Source organism: Vulpes vulpes, chromosome 2 (assembly GCF_048418805.1).
Source record: "Vulpes vulpes isolate BD-2025 chromosome 2, VulVul3, whole genome shotgun sequence".
In the NCBI taxonomy this organism is placed as follows: Eukaryota; Metazoa; Chordata; class Mammalia; order Carnivora; family Canidae; genus Vulpes; species Vulpes vulpes.
Genome location: NC_132781.1, coordinates 104,236,142 through 104,249,866, shown reverse-complemented (window position 1 = coordinate 104,249,866; position 13,725 = coordinate 104,236,142).

The window sequence follows — 13,725 nt, the reverse complement described above, 5'->3', positions numbered from 1 at the left end:
TGCCGCGGGCCCCCGCAGAAAGCCGCCCGCGTCCCCGACCTGGGCCCCGCGGGGGCGTGTGTTGGGGCGGGCGGCGCGCACCTGCGGCCGGCGAGGCCCTGCCCCGCCCAGCCCCTGGGAAGGCACCGTGTGGGCAGGGCACCGGCAGGGCGACCTTCCCGCCGAGCGCGCCTCAGCACCTTCCGGGGAGCGGTCGCCCACTTGCGTCTGTTTCCCTTTAGCCGGCCGGTGGGGCGTGACAGGGGGGACACGTAGAATCGCCTCCCTCGGGGGGGTTCCCGGGGCCGGGGTCCTAAAGCCGCGGCGGCGCCGTGGCGGAGTTAGACGGGAGCTGGAGCGGGAGGGCCTGGCGAGACACCCAAGGGGACGCGCGCCCCGGGGCCCGTGCGGGCGAGCCGCAGCTGCGCCGCGACCGCCGCTGCTCTCCGCTCCATCCCTTTGCCTTCCGTAGCTTCCCTCAAACCCCCGTGCCTTCTCCCAGTAGCTCTCGACTCTTTCCCCTCCAAGCGCACAGTTGGGAAAGCCGGCTCTGGAGTCGGGTTACTGAAATTCAAACCCCAGATTCCTGGCTCCCCCAGTCTTACAAGCTTGTGAACTTGGGCACCTAAACTTCTCTGTGCCTCAGTTTCCTTAGTGGGAATGATTTATAAACCTGTGTCGTGGGTTGTTGTGAGATGCAAGTCTCACACTTAGGAATCACCCGCACTTAAATCACCCACATAAATCACTTACAGGTCTGAAGCAGTTTTGCTCCCCCCCCCCCCCCCTCTTCCCCCAAATTAGCATGTTAGCACCATTCTGGTGACTCGGATCTCCCTTGATCCAGCAAGAGAAATTTCTGCTCAGGCCTGTGGAAGCGATCTGCTTGTTGTTAGCTGTGCTGCTGGAACCTGAGCTTGGCCCTGGGCAGGGGACCATATAGCTATGAGTCCAGTAGCTCCTCCGGGTATGGAGTCATTTCTACGCAGGAGAGAACTTGGGAGAGGTCACCATAAGGGAGAAAGAAGGACTCATTCCTTTGTTGAGATCTGGGCTCTGGGCGCCTGTCCAGGGGGGCACTACCAGCCTGCTTGGGAAATGATAATTTTGAGGAAGACATTCCAATAAGGGAGGAGGAGGCTGAGACGTTCCTGGGGAAGAAATAATGGCTGAAAATGTTCACATTTGATGAAAACAATGAGTGACTGTTTTTTAAAGACATTTAAATTGGAAAGGAAAAAATAAAACTATTTACAAATGACAACACTGTATAATTAGAAAAGCCCTAAGGAATCCACAGAAAAGCCACTGGAACTAGTTGCAGGTTACAAGGTCAATGTAACAAAAATTGTTTTCTACATACTAGAAAAGAAAGCTGGAAATTGAAATTAAAAATAAAACTATGTAATGCTCATCAGCAAACAAAAAGATGAAATATTTAAGGGTAAGTTTAACAAAACCCGTAAGATCTGTATACTGAAAGCTATAAATCACTGCCGAGAGAAATTAAAGACTTAACTAAATGGCTATAGATTGGAAACCATTGGAATTGGAAGATGAATTGGAAGATGTTATGGTTAAAATGTCAGTTCTCCCCCAAATGCCAGCAGAATATATATTGTTTTAATTTGACAAGTTATCTCTAAAATTTATACATAAGAAAAACAAAGTTGAGGCACATACCCACAGGTTTTCAGAACAGTATTAACCACAGTTTTATATAAGGCTGTGGTAAGCATAAGGATAGACAAATCAGTGAAACAGAATAGAGTCAGGCCCATATATATGGTCAACTGATTTTCTGCAAAGATGCCAAGGTATGTCTTTTCGACAAACTGTGCTGAAATAACTGGATATCCACATTGAAAAAAAAAAATTTTGACCCTTACCTCATACCATACACCAAGTATTAATTTGATATAGATCATTGACCTAAACATAAAAGCTAAAACTATAAAGCTTATAGAAGAAAATAGAATCATTATGGTCTTGGAGAAGGCAAAGATTTCTTAGATCCGATAACAGAAAAAGCATTAATCATAAAGGAAAAGACAAAACTGTCAAAACGTAAACTTTTGTATAACTCCAAGGACAACACTTAAAAGTTGAAGATTTTCTCAATACATGTGTCTGACAAGGAACTTGTATCCAGGGTATATAGAATCTTCACAATGCAATAACACAACTTTTTAAAAATGAGCAAAAATTTGAATAGATTCTTTGCACAGAAGATATGTAAATAACAACAGCACATGCAAAGACACCCAACCTTACATTTTTAGAGAAATGTAAATCAAACCCACAATGAGATATCACTATACCTAATATTTTAAATGTTGGCAAGGATGTCGAGCAATTGGAATTCTCATATATGGCTAAAGAGAATAACACTTTGGAAAACAATTTGGTCATTTCTTTAAAAGATGGTCATAACGCTGGCGTACCATATGACCCAACAATTGCATTGCTAGTTATTTAGCCATGAGAACAAAAACAGGTCCACACAGATTAGGACACAAATGTCCATAGCAGCTTTATTCTTAGTAACCTCTTACTGTGAAAATAATTCACAGGTCCATCAACATGTGGAGTAAAATAAATTTGAAAACTGGATCACAAAGTCCTATGGGATTTAAAGAGCTGTCAGGAAATGTAATTTGGGAGATTAGAAAAGGCTTTGTGCGAGAAATTGCCATTGAATATTTTATTCCAACAGACAGATTGCAAGAGGCAGGCTGAGGGCTCACCAGGAACAATGAAGACAGGCCACGCCAACAAGCTTGAGGAAAAGTGAATTGTGTGGTTTGACTAAAATTTAAAATGATCAGGAGAAGGACTGAATAGAAGTGTCAAGAACCACTCTATTTTAAAAGGTACAATTGAACTTCTACTAAAGACTTGTGTGGAGGAGAATCATGTTAAAGAAACCTCTTTTCGAAGAAAATTAGGCGGCAGGAAATGAGATCAGTCGTCCTCTAGAAGAGAATAAGAAAGGCCAGAATTGGGTTGGTGATCAGAATGAACAAGGGAATGAATGAATGAGATCTCTTGAGACAGAACAGAATCAAAGAAAGGGTTTTGTTTATTTGCTGAAGTGAAGGTGCCATTGAATAGGGAGAGACTGTCTATGTGAAATAGGCTATTTATGGAGCAAAATCCCTCTGACTGTGGGAAGATAAGAGAGTAAGAGGATAGATGGAGGAATTAGTTTTCAAAAAGAGAAAAGACATTTCTTTCTCAGTAGGAATGAAGGAAATGGGGGTAGAACTATTTCGAGGTAGGGAACAGAAAGTTGAGGTAGGGAAATTAATTGAAAGGAAGGCATCCTGGCAGCAAAGAAAGTTTGGAATGTCATTTTACGTATAACCTTGTTTGGTTTCTCGGAACATCTTTTATTTTATCAATCCATGGAGTGGTCCTTGCCTTTGGGATAAAAACTAATTACTTAGCTTGACTTCATAATTCTCTACTATAACCTGAGCCCAATGGAGCTGATTGAACATTATCTCTTAGTAGGTACCTGTCACCAAAACACTGTGATCTGACCAAGTGGGTCTCTTCATTGTCCATCAACTGATGTGGATAACCTTTTTTTTTTTTTTTTTTTTGATGTGGATAACCTTTAATCTAAACCCTGCATTCTTTTCATCCTACCAAACTGCTATTTTCCCTTCTTTCTTGTTTGTATAAATCTCATTCACTCTCCAAAGCTGCATTTAATACCAGTTCTTTCAAGTGGCTTTCCCTGACCACTTCAACTTATATTGGACCCTTATTCTTCCCCAGATAAAATAGTGTGTACTAATAATGTGTCATTCATTTCAGCAGTTAATTATATATTTTCTCCTGTTTTTACTTATGCTTATATATGTATTGTCTGGGGGAAGAACTGAATCAAAGATTAAGAACTATATTTTAGAAAATCCTTCTCAAAGGCCAATTAATGTTTTGCAATTCTTAGAAGCTTTATTGAGGTATAACTGACACATAATATAGTACATGTATTTAAAGTGTACAGTTTAACAGTCTTTGACATATGTATTGTCTGTGAACCATCAAGATGGAGAACATATCCATCATCTCAAAAGGTTTCCCTGTGCTCTTTTTTCAATGCCCTCCTTCCTCACCCCACATTGTCCCCAGGTAACCACTGAGCAGCCTTCCTTTACTACAGTTTAGTTTGCATTTTCACTAATTTTCTATAAATGAAACCATACATTATATACTTTTTTTCTGTCTGGCTTATTTCACTCAGGATAATTATTTTGAGCAGGCCCAGCTTCATGGGCATGTGGCCCTTGCAGTCCCATGGGATCCTGTGCTCAAAAGGGCCTGGCACTTGATTTAATGCTGTTTTGATGCTCTTCTTTCTGTTTTGAAATTTTTTTTAAGATTTATTTATTCATGAGAGATACAGAGAGAGAGAGGCAGAGACATAGGCAGAGTGAAGCAGGCATATTGCAGGGAACCTGATGTGGGACTCAATCCTGGATCCTGAGATCATGCCCTTACCCAAAGGCAGATGCTCAACTGCTGAGCCACTCAGGCATCCTCTGTTTTGAAATTTTTAATAATTTATGAATAAGGGGGCCAAAATTTACACTTTGCACTGTATCCCACAGATTATGTAGCTGGGCCTGAATTTGAGATTCAGGTGGTAGGTATCAGTAATTCATACTCTTTTATTGCTGGACAGTATTCCATATGGCTTATACCACGATTTGTTTATCCATTTACCACATAATTTGTCTATCCATTCATACTTAGACATTTGGGTTTTTTTCCAGTTACAAATAAAGACCTATGAACAGGGGATCCCTGGGTGGCGCAGCGGTTTGGCGCCTGCCTTTGGCCCAGGGCACGATCCTGGAGACCCGGGATCGAATCCCACATCGGGCTCCCGGTGCATGGAGCCTGCTTCTCCCTCCGCCTGTGTCTCTGCCTCTCTCTCTCTCTGTGACTATCATAAAAAAAAAAAAAAAAAAAAAAAAAAAAAAAAAAGACCTATGAACAAAACTTTGATGGAGATATGCTTTCATCTTTCTTATGTAAATACTTAGTAATGGAGTGACTGGGTCATAAATAGATCTAATTTTTTAAGAAACTGCTAAAGTGTTTTCAGAAGTGGTTGTACCATTTTACATTCCTAACAGCTATATATGAGTTTTAGTTGCTCCTTATCCTGGCCTATACTTGGTATGGTCAGTCTTAGATTTTGCATATTTTAATAGATATGTTGTGTTATCTTATTATGGTTTTAATTTCCTTAACGACTAATGATGCTGAACTTCTTTTCATGTGTTGGTCACTTGTATATTTTCTTTGCTTTAGGGACTTTTCAAATCTATTCCCCATTTCTTAGTGGTGCATCTGTGTTGTAAATAAATTTTGAGAGTACTCTATATTCTGGATCTAAGTCCTCTATCAAATATATGATTGGCAAATATTTCTTCCCAGTTTGTGGGTTGCTTTTCATTCTCTTAACAATGTCTTTCCAACAGCAAATCTTAATTTCGGTAAAGTTCTATCTACCAATTTTGTCTTTGATAGACTGTGTTTTTAGTGTCATCTCTAAGAATCTTTGCCTAACCCAAGCTCACAAAAGATTTTGTGCAATTTTCTTGTGGAAGATGAATAGTTTGTGGTTCTACAGTTAAGCTTATAATCCACTTTGAGTTAATTTTTGTATATAATATGAGATCCAGATTGAGGTTCATATTTTTTGCTTATAGATATCCAAGTGTTCAGCACCATTTGTTGAGAATGTATCCTTTATCCACTGAGCTGCCTTTGTACTTTTGTCAAAAATTAGTTATCTGTCTATGTATAGATTTCTGAAATGTCTATTCTGTTCCAATGATCTTTTTATCTATCTCTATACAAGTACTATACTATCTTGAGTATCATATATTTAATAACAAATCTTGAAATCAGGGTTAATGAGAGTGTTAGTGATGTAAGTGATCTGTCATGCATGTTTTTGGCATATAATAAAATCTGTCTAGCCTTGGTGTGGTTATTTCAACAGGATAAGAGAAATAATATCATTAATGGGAAGAATGGAAAGTGATGTCACTAATTTAAGAAAAAAAATTTCGATTTTTTAAAAAGATTTATTTATTTATTTATTCATGAGAGACACACACACACAGAGACAGAGACACAGGCAGAGGGAGGGAGAAGCAGGCTCTCCACAGGAGCCTGATGTGGGACTTGATCCCGGAACTCCGGGCTCACGCCCTGACTCGAAGGCAGAACTCAGCTCAACTGCTGAGCCAGCCAGGCGTCCCCAAAACAATTTTTAAGCAGTTTTTCTACTTGTAAGTATCACAACAGGAATGACTATGAGAGGACAGAAAGTGGGTAGATTCAGGAGGAGAGTATTTGTAAAGTGCAGCCTAAGTGAGTAATGGAAGTATAGTTAAAAGCTGAAATGTGAAATGTGAGAAAAATCTGAAATGTGAAGAATGATCAACATCTTAAACACAGAGGTATTAATGTAGAAGATGATAAATTGAGCACTGTAGTTGGGAAGGATTGGGGTTAATTTGATTTTTTATTGATGTGAAAACTGAGCCACAGTGATGTCTTTAGAGCTTATCTAGAATCTCCTCTAAAACAGAATCAATCATACAAATTTGGTTTTAGGTCGTCAGCTGAAAGTGAAATCTTCATAAGTAAAATCCTTTAGTTCTATACATGTATTATTTTATTTTTTTAAAGATTTATTTATTTATTCATGAGAGACACAGAGAGAGAGAGGCAGAGACACAGGCAGAGGTAGAAGCAGGCATCATACAGAGAGCCTGACGTGGGACTCGATCCAGTGACTCCAGGATCACGCCCTGGACTGCAGGCGGCACTAAACTGCTGCACCACCAGGGCTGCCCCACATGTATTATTTTAAATGAGAACTTCATTCCTAAGGAGCTAGTTCATTCTTTACAAAACTGATTATGAAAATGAAATTAAATATATATGCTATCATAAACACTAATTATGTTAGACTAAACGTAATATAAAAAATAGTATTTTAATTGCTTCTTTAGGAAATATTTTCTACACGGACGCAGATATAGTACAGGGAACTTAGAATGAAAATGCGTTTTTTTCTTCCTATCAGTGTCCCTACAGCAAGCGTATATGTTTTTCATTGTTGCCAGAAATGAACTACCTTAAAAACTGGCATCACCTGTTTTAAAAATTGTGGCTTATTTTAATATGCCTGAAAGCCTCTGAAAAGTCTGAATGGTAAAACTGGGGCAGAGCAGATTCTTTGGTGAGGATCTTTTCCAAGTATATACAGTTGCAAATTGAGTCAGCGGAATCATCATAAACCCAGACCAGCTGGTGAGTGTGGCTGATCTAGTTACTCAGTGTTTGGCACTTATTAAATTAAAGAAAATACATGATCTTTATAGGGGGAAAGGGGGAAAAAAGTGAAACTGACCAATTTATGTATACTAAATTAAGGGAGTTTCTATGTATTATAAAAACTATAGTTTGTTGTGAAAAGGCTATTTATAAACCATGGCATTAGACAGATTGGTCCAGTCTGCTCAAAAAAAGATGTTACACTAAGAAGCAGCTGTTCCAGAATTATCTATTAGGAGAGGCTGGGTAATCTGGTTGGGGAACAGGCTGAGGCCTTGATTTTCAAACATTTTTACCTTCACCCATATTTTAAGTGATTTAAAATTTTTCGTCAGAACTATAAACTTGTTGTGAAGGATAAATTTCTAGTAATTTTAATTGCTTTATTGAGGTCTAATTAACATACAATAATATGTGCATATTTAAAATGTACAAATTGATAAGCATTGACATATATGTACATCAATGAAATTATCAACACTCTCAAAATAATGAAGATAACTTATCAACCCTCACCCCCCAATTTCCTCATGCACCTTTTGTAATCCCCAGAGAATTCATCTAGGTCTGCAATTAATTTTGTTGAAGGTTCTTAACAAGCAATTGCATTTCTAGGTAGTAATAGTTCTATTCAAGTTAACTATTTCTTTTTGAGCTTTAGTAATTTGTGCCTTTGAAGGAATTTGCCATTTCTTCTAAGTTACTCAATTTATAAAGTTTGTCATAATATTCCCTTACTGTGCTTTTAATATCTGTAGCATCTATAATGGTCACTTCCCTCATTCCTGAAATTGGTAATTTGTATCTTTTCTATTTTCCTCCTCAGTCTGACCATAGTTTTATCAATTTTATCTCCTCAAAAACCTAGCTCTTAGTTTTATTTTCCCTATTGTTTCCTGTTTTCATTGTTTTTCTCTTTGACGTTTATTATTTCTTCTGCTTACTTTAGATTTCATTTACTATTTTTTCTAGATTCTTAAATGAAAGCTGAGATTTTTGATGAGACCTTTCTTCTTTTCTAGTATATAGGCTGTATTATAAATATCCCTGTAAATACTGCTTTCCACAAATTTTGATGTTTTCATTTTTATTACTTCAAAATACTTTCTATTTTCCATTTTTATTTCTCCTTTGACTAACAGTCATTTTTTTTTTTTTAATGATAGTCACAGAGAGAGAGAGAGAGAGAGAGAGAGAGAGAGGAAGAGACACAGGCAGAGGGAGAAGCAGGCTCCATGCACCGGAAGCCTGACGTGGGATTCGATTCTGGTTCTCCAGGATCGCGCCCTGGGCCAAAGGCAGGCGCTAAACCGCTCTGCCACCCAGGGATCCCCAACGGTCATTTATTTTTAAAGATTTTATTTATTTATTTATTTATTTATTTATTTATTTATTTATTTATTTGACAGAGAGAGGGACAGCACAAGCAGGGGGAGTGGCAGAGGAAGACGGACAAGCATGCCCCCCCACCAAACAGGGAGCCCTGATGTGAGACTGGATCCCAGGATCACGACCAGAGCCCAAAGCAGACACTTAACTGACTGAGCCACCCAGGCGCCCCAACCGATGATTATTTAGAACTGTGTTATTTAGTTTTCAAATTATTTGATGAATTTTATGTATTCTTCTATTATTTATTTTTAATTTAATTCCACTATAGTCAGAGAACATATTTTTGTGAGACTTGAATCCTTTTAAATTGAGATTTGTTTTTATATGTCGTTAGCACTTGAAAAGAATATTCAATTCACATCGGTTGTAGTGTTTTATCAATTACAATTAAGTTGGTTGATAGTATTAAGTCATGTACAGCCTTACTGATTTTCTGCTTGTTCTATCACTGTTGAAATAAGGGACTTGAAATTTTTAACTTTAATTGTGGAATTGTCTGTTCTTCCCTGAAGTTCCATCAGTTTTTATGTTCTCTGATGTTCTGTTATTATAGGTCAGATTCTCTCATTTAACTCCTTTTTCATTATAAAGTTACATTCTGTATTTCTGGTAATATTCCCTGAACTACTTTGTAGGATTATTAACATAGTGTTATGTTTAAAGTAGGTTTCTTATAGATAGCTTGCTAATTTTTTATTGGATGTCAGACACTGTATATTTTATCTTCTCAAGTGATGGATATTTTTGTGTTCCAGCATGTCTCCAGTACTCTTTTTTGCAAACTTTTTCAGGCTTGGCCTCTCTGGACTCCTATCTGTGTCTATATGCCAAGGAGACTGGCACTATATGTGATAGCCTGAAAAAACTACCCAAGCAGTAAGCTAGGACAATCATAAGGCTAACGTCATTTGTGTCCCATCCCTCAGTGATCATTATCCTTTGTTGTCTGATGTTCCAGTGTCAGGAGAACTGTTGTTCACATATTTTGTCCAGTTGTTCAGTTGCTTCATGCAGGAGAACAAATCTAGCCTATGTTACTCCTTCTAGATCAAAGGTCAAACTGAAACCTATATTCTTTTTTTTTTCCTTGTCTTTAGTGTCACCACCATAATGATATTTAACTATAGTGTGAAATGGGCATTCTTGTATTGCTGTTTATCATAGAGAGAAACACTGTTTTCCTTCACCATTGGGTAAGATGCTAGCTTTAAATTTTTTGAAGATTCCCTTTGTCAGGTTGAAAAAGGTTTCTTTTTTTAAAAAAAAAATTATTTTTGAGAAAGGTTTCTTCTATTCTTAGTTTGCTAATAGTTTTTATCACAAAGGCTTTTGAATTTTCTCAAATATTTTTCTGTATCTATTATTATGTTTTTCTCTTACATTCTGTTAAAATGGTGAATTGTGTTGATTTTCGAATGCTAAAGTAACCCTGTATTCCTGGGATACACTCTACTTGGTCATGATGCATTTTTGTTTTTGTATATTGCTGTAAATCTCTATTTTTAAAGGATTATTATATTTATGTAAATGAAGGATAGTTTTTGAAGTTTTCCCATGATATGTTGTTTGATTTTGCTATCGGGGTAATGTTGATCTCATAAAATAAGTAGGAAATTTTTCCTTCGTGGTGTATTTTCTAAAAGATTTTATATAGGTTTGATATTATTTCTTCCTTATAAGATTGATGAATTAGAATTAACTACTGAATTTGTGGGCCTGGAGATTTTTGTGGAGTGTTTTTAACTAAGAACTTAATTTCTGCTATTGATATATATCTTTTCAGGTTTTCTGTTACCAGTTGTGACCATTTGTATCTTTCAAAGGTTTTTTCCACTTCCCTTATGTTCTCAAATTTATTGGCATAGAATTTAAGAATATTCCTTTATGAATGTTTTAATATCATTTAATTCCTATAATGTTTTAATTACAGGATATATAGTCATAGTGCTTCTTTCATTCCTTAAGCTGGTAATTTGTGTGTTTTCTTTTACTCTTTTTTTCTTTTTAAAATATTTTATTTATTTACTCATGAGAGACACAGAGAGTGGCAGAGACCCAGGCAGAGAGAGAAGCAGGCTCCCCGTGGGGAGCCAGATGCAGGACTCAATCCCAGGACCCTGAGATCACGACCTGAGCCAAAGGCAGATGCTCAGTCACTGAGCCACCCAGTTGCCCTCTTTTTTTTCTTTTGATGTAGGTAGAGTTTTACCCATCTTATTAATCTTTTTAGAGGATTAAATTTCATTTTGTTGATTTCACCTTTGTGTTTTATTTTACTGATTTCGGTTGTCTTTATTATTTCTTCTTTATTTTGAATTCATATTTTTATCTTAAAGGATTCATGTTAGATTTTTTCTTTTCTATTATCTAAGGCTGGAAGTATTCCTCTAAGCAACACACCAGCATCCCACAAATTTTGACGTGTATTTTCACTTTCACCCAGGTCAAAATATTTTCTGATTTTTCTTTGACACCTAAGTTACTTAATAACTGCATGGGTCAATCTTTACATAAATTGCAATTTTCCAGAAAATGTTCTCTTATATTCCTAAGTTAATTCTGTTTTAGTCAAGGAACAAAATCGATAGGATTTTATCCTTTAAATTATATGGAGTCATTTTAAGGTCTGCATATTCTTATTTTTGTTAATGTTCTGTGCCTATTTGACAAAAATGCATGACTTGCGGGGTCATTATGTCAGTTATCAAATTAATTGATAGAGCTGACTCTTCTAAGTAATTATTGATTTTCTATTCTATCTTTACCTGAGAAAAGAATTTTGAAATAGCCAACACAGGGGCCCCTAGGTGGTGCAGTGCGTTAAGCATCCAACTTGATTTCAGCTCAGGTCATAATCTCAAGGTCATGAAATCAAACCCTGTGTTAGCTCTGAGCTCCAGTCTGCTAAATTTCTCTGCCCCTCCCCTATGCTCACACTCTAAAATAAATAAAACTTTAAAAAAAATAGCCACGGCAACTATGGATGTATCTATTTCTCCTTTAAGTTTTTGAAGTTTTGTTTCCCTTTTTTTTTTATAAGTTTATCATTAGGTTGATACATGTTTAATATGTCTTCTTGGTTAGTTGATCCCTTCACCACTATGAAACGTCATTCATTATCCCTGGAAAGTTTCCTTTTTTATTTGGTCTGATATTAATATAACCAGAGCTTTCTTTAGTATTTTCAAAAAGTATCTTTTTCCACCATTCACTTTTAACCTACCTTGTCTTTATTTTTAAAACTAGTTTCTTATATAATGCATCATCTAGTTGGATGTTGCTTTTTTAAAAATCTAGTCGGACAATCTCTATCTTTTAATTGGAAGAAGTAGATTTCTTGTATTTAATGTAGTTACTGACATGGTTGGATTTAAATCTCTGTCCCATTTGTTATTTTTGGTCTTTCTTTACTGCCTTTTAAAATATTTTTTGAATTTTTCAAAAAATTGCATTTATTTTCACTACTGTTCTATCTATACCCCTTTGCTTGATTTTCTTTGGGAGGGCTATGGCTCTAGGACTTATGATATGCATTTGAACTTATCACAATCTCTTTTCAAGTTGTATTTATATTATACCACTTTATATATAATATAAGGAGTCCTCCAACCCTATATTTCTATGTTCCTACTGCCATCCTTTGTGCTATTTTATTTCTGCCTATTATCAGTTTCAAAATATACAGTTGATATTTTCATTTTTAAATAAATTTAAAAATAAGTAGAAATAAATGTCTTTTACACTTATTCTCACATGATCATTCTAATGTTCTTCATGCCTCATGTGAAGATTTGTATCATAGATACCATACTCCTTTGCCTAAAATTATTTTCATTTGTATATTTTAACATTTTTCATTGTGTAGATCTGCTGCTGAGACTTTTTAATGGAAATATTTATTTCACCTTCATTTTAAAAAATATTTTTATAGAGAGAATTCTAGGTTGACATTTTTAAAATTAAGGACTTTAAAGGTCCTGCTACAGTGTTTTTTATTTTTTTATCTCGCACGGTTTAAGTCTATTTTAATTCTTTTTTCCTGTTTTTGTCTTTTTGTATTCCAAATTGTCTTATCACTGATTTTCAGTAATTCGGTCCTGCTGTGCCTTGGTGTCATGTTTTATTATTGTTTTCATTAGTTATGATTGGGATTCACTTACATTCTCAGATCTGTGGCAATAGTGTTCATCCAATTTAGGGAAAATTTGGTATTTAAAATTTTTTCTTTCCCCTTTTTCTTATTTGCTGTGAAACTACACATTATATTTTTTCATGTTTCCTTATGGGTCATTGAGGACAATTTTTTTGTCTTCTTTCTACGTATTTCAACTTGTATACTTTCTGTTGCTGTATCTTTAAGTTGTTATATCTTCAGTGTCTAAACTGTTAATTCTATTTAGTGAGTTTCATCATAGGTATTAGATTATCTGTAGAATTTCCATTTGGTTCTTTTTGATATCTTTTATTTTCCTTCCTCATTATGTTTATCTGTAAAGCCTTAACTTTATTGACCATAGTTATAATAGTTCTTTAAATATTTCTGTATTAATCCAATCATCTATTTAATTTCTGGATATTTCTATGGACTGCTTGCCCTACTAGTTACTGGTCATATTTTCCTGGGCCTTCACGTGTCCAGTAACTTTTTATTCAAGTCTACCCATTTTATATATTTACCAAAAACAACAAAAAAATAAAAAACAATGGATGGCTGTTAAAAAATAAAGGTGCAGAGACGGGAGTGGAAGAATGAAAACTAGGGAAATAAAATGCTTGATAGTTTTCAGGTTTGCCACCAGAGATACAAGATTTTAAATACTTTGAGAGTGACTTTTAAGAATATTATATTTCAGATTTTCAGCACTAACAGATTGCATATATACAGTTCACTTACTTTTAATAAATTGTCAATTGATATTTTATTGAATGGGGAATTAAGAATATAAACTTTGTCTTAAATTGATTTTTCTTGGCCTTTAT